The sequence below is a fragment of the Babylonia areolata genome, chromosome 28 (genome assembly GCF_041734735.1).
Source record: "Babylonia areolata isolate BAREFJ2019XMU chromosome 28, ASM4173473v1, whole genome shotgun sequence".
Classification (NCBI taxonomy): Eukaryota; Metazoa; Mollusca; class Gastropoda; order Neogastropoda; family Buccinidae; genus Babylonia; species Babylonia areolata.
In genome coordinates this window covers 20,538,785-20,542,684 of record NC_134903.1, presented here as the reverse complement: position 1 = coordinate 20,542,684, position 3,900 = coordinate 20,538,785, and the positions used below count along the sequence as shown (strand labels likewise).

At 37.5% G+C, this 3,900-nt stretch overlaps 1 long non-coding RNA gene across 1 annotated transcript in view; it reads right to left on the bottom strand.

Annotated features, from left to right (window-relative positions):
• Positions 1-668: 668 nt before the first annotated feature.
• LOC143301980 (uncharacterized) overlaps positions 669-3,900 on the bottom strand; it is a 7,329-nt gene continuing 4,097 nt past the window's right edge. The window contains exons 3-4 of the long non-coding RNA XR_013057869.1: positions 2,066-2,108; positions 669-1,202 (exon numbers count right to left, since the gene is read on the bottom strand). This is a non-coding gene — a long non-coding RNA (uncharacterized LOC143301980). The remainder of the gene's footprint in view (positions 1,203-2,065; positions 2,109-3,900) is intronic.

Genomic DNA, 3,900 nt, shown 5'->3' with positions numbered 1-3,900 from the left:
TGTATATGCATTTTTGTTTTAGTTACTGCTTTTCATCTGCTTGTTTTCTCTCTCTCTCTCTCTCTCTCTCTCTCTCTCTCTCTCTCTCTCTCTCTCTCACCCCTATAATTTTTTGTATTTTTTTCATTGATCGCTTGATGTAAAAAAAAAAAAAAAAAAAAAAAAAAAAGGAATTATTCCTTATTGAATTTACCATCATGAAATAAGATCTTGACTTGCCTTGACCTGACTAGCGCCTGAACCACAATCGCAAGCAGAAGATCAAACTTGAACATTAAACATCCTGTAACACACACACACACACACACACACACACACACACACACACACACACACACACTGCATGCATAGTGATAAGTAGTTATCTACCGTTGTTTGGCAATTAAGAGTTGATTGCCTTTTGTCTGCTTGTAACGTTATCTGCCATTTTATGTCACGTGATTTTACGTAGACAAGTTGTCTGTCCTTGTTTGCAAATAGTTGTCTGCCTTTATCAAGTGATTGAGAGTTTTTTTCTTTTCTTGTTTTGTGACTAAAAGTCTAATTTTGCTGAGTGATAAATGAGTTCTTTGTCTTTGTTCCGTGCCCAGGAGTTGTAGGTGCTTGTTAACAGTGAATGGACATTCGGGAATCGTATGTTCACAGACACTCAGACGAGCACATTGATGTCTTGGAGTCTTTATTGCTGCTTGTGTGCCAGAAATACAAATCGTCAAACTATGAGTTACAAGTAACAGAAAGAAAAATCAGTTCACGTTATGATAAAAGAAACAGAGAAGAAAAAAACACAACAAATACAAACACCTGATTATTCAAACAAAGACCAAAAAATGAGTCAAGGAAATGGGAGATGATGAAAAAGATGGCTGGGTAAGATCAACAAGTAACAGGCAGATAGGGGGAGAGATAGAAAGAACATGTTACAGAGAGATTCGGACAGACAGGTGGCGTATAGGGCCATATGGATTCTATAAATAGGGCTTTTCAGATTAGATTCTCGTGCTTCAGATAAAAAATGAAATAAAAATAAATAAATAAATAAATAAAAAAGAAGGGAAAAGCAGACTTGAACAGAGACTTGTGTTGCACAGCGAAGCAACGTGTCGTAACCGGCTCTCTTCAAGGCGGTACGGTGCGCATATGGGGCGTCCCTCACCCGAGCCAGAAGACACGTTTCTGAAGATGTGCATCTCTCCGGCTCTCTGCAAAACGAACCAGAATGCACACAGTTTTATCACACAGCTTCCATTAAAACTGGCACCTCGGCTGTCCATCTTAACGGGTTATAGTTATGGTAGTTTCTACACTCCCACGTCATTCTCCTGGGCTGGTTATCCACGTCGGTCATAGCACGTGAGGTAGCTGACGACTTTAAACCCGAATGTAACTAGCTGACTTGAGAATAAGTTGTTTTTTCGCCTAAAAATTGGTTTTATCATCATGTTTCATTCTTTCCGTCATTTAAAAAGACAAGCAAGCTTGTTTAAAAAAAAAAAAAATAAAAAAAAAAAAAAAAAAAAAAATAATAATAATAATAAAAACCCACTTTACTGTACACCTTGTAACAAGTGATGTTTTATCACAGAGGTGAAATTCAAACCGTTTTTCTGTTGTGTTTGTCGTGGTGGTGGTTTTTTAAGACCTCTATCATCTGAAGAAGAGAGCTGTCTGCAAATGACGTCAGATCTGTGCCATCTGATGCAGAGTTGTCTACAAATGACGTCATATCTGTGCCATCTGAAGAAGATTGCTATCTGCAAATGACGTCAGATCTGTGCAATCTGAAGCAGGGTTTTGTCTACAAGTGACGTCAGATCTGTATCTTCTGAGGCAGAGAGCTGTCTGCAAATGACGTCAGATATGTGCCATCTGAAGTAGAGTTTTGTCTACAAGTGACGTCAGATCTTTGTCTTCTAAAGCAGAGAGCTGTCTGCAAGTGACGTTAGATCTGTGCCATCTGAAGCAGAGAGTTGTCTACAAGTGACGTCAGATCTATGCCACCTGAAGCCAAGTTTTGTCTGCAAATGACGTCAGATCTGTGCCATCTGAAGCAGAGTTGTCTTACCTTCCTTTGCACCGTTGGGATCTGCTGAGAGTTCCGGGAGATCCTGTGAAGAATGAAATCATTAGGTAAGTACGTGATTGAAAAAACCCCAATGAAACAAGAAAACGAATAAGTAAATCTATAAGTGTGCGTTGATTCATAATTATGTGTTGTCCTGTTGTTGTGATGTGTGGTGCTGTGTGGTCTTGTGTGTGTTGTTGTGTGTCTTCACAACAGATACGTTTTCCTGTCTGAAACAGCAGGTTATGCATTATTACATGGACTCTCTCTCTCTCTCTCTCTCTCTCTCTCTCTCTCTCTAAGGAATTGTTTGTGGTTGTTTTCTCATCATGTAAACTAATTGTATCAGACAGACTTGAGTCAGATCATTCACCTGTTGAGCTGTACTTGAGTTTTGAGCAGAAAAGAAATGATTCACTTTTGTCTGTTCCTGTGGCAGTGGACCAATTCATAGAGAAATATGTATGGAATGGTGATTTTGAATTTGATTATATAAATGCATTACACTCAGAAGAAATATTGTCATTACTTGACCGTGCTATTTGTTTAATTGATTTTGATTGCAATGGTGCTTTGAACATGCTTAATGATTGTCTTAGAAGACATGCTGATTGTATGAAAAAGAAAATCTATTTGACTAAACGCGAAGAAAATGATTGGTATGATAAAGAATGTAAATCAAGTAAGGCTGAGGCAAAAAAATTACTTTCAGTATTTAGAAAAACACGGAATAAAGATGACAGCGATGCTTATTGTGTTGCAAGGAGAGAATACAAGAATTTGTTAATAAGAAAGGAACGACAGTATAATGATTTAATGTTAGAAAAACTTACCTCTTCAGTAAATAATCAAAGAGAGTTTTGGAAAACTGTGCGTAGGGTATCTTTTAAAAGAAAGCAAGTTTATAATAGACTAACAGTTGATGACTGGTTTAATCACTTTAAAGGCCTGCTTGAATTAGAGGCAGAAGTAGAAAGTACAGCCGAAGATAGTAATGCTATAAATAACGTAGATGATGATCCAGATGTGTATAGTCCCATGAACCGTCCGATATCAAAAGAAGAAGTATTGCTTGTTGTAAGAGGGATAAGGAATGGTAAAGCCGCCGGTCCAGATGATATGATTGGGGAAATGATAAAATTTGCAGGGGACAAAGTGGTTGACTTTTTGGTAAAATTTTTCAATGCATTATTTGACAAGGGTTCTTACCCAGATAGTTGGTGTGACTGTATTGTTCTTCCTTTATTTAAAAAGGGTGATGTCAATTAGGTAAATAATTATAGAGGAATATCACTGTGCGACGTTAGTAGTAAAATATTTAGTACAATTATCAACAACAGATTTCAAGAATGGGTAACAGAATTTGATTTGACAGGAGAACACCAAGCAGGGTTTAAAAAGGGCTACTCTACTGTTGACCATATATTTACGCTGTTAGCGCTGATACAGAAACAGTTCTGCCCGAATCGTAAATTTTATGTTGCATTCATCGATTTCGAAAAGGCTTTTGATTCTGTAGATAGAAAATTACTGTGGCCTATACTCTGGAAGAATAGTGTCAGAGGTAAACTTTATAAATGTATTCATAGCATGTATGTCCGTGTCAAAGCAAGAATTAGATGTAGGGATAAATTGACTGATTACATTAACTGTACCCGAGGCGTGAAGCAAGGAGATGCCTGTAGTCCTGTGTTGTTTTCTTTATTCATTAACGAGTTAGCATTGGAAATTATTAGAGAGGGAAAGCATGGTGCAACATTCACACATGACTATTTAGAGCTGTTTTTATTGTTATTGGCTGATGATGTTGCCTTATTGTCTGAAACCGTTATCGG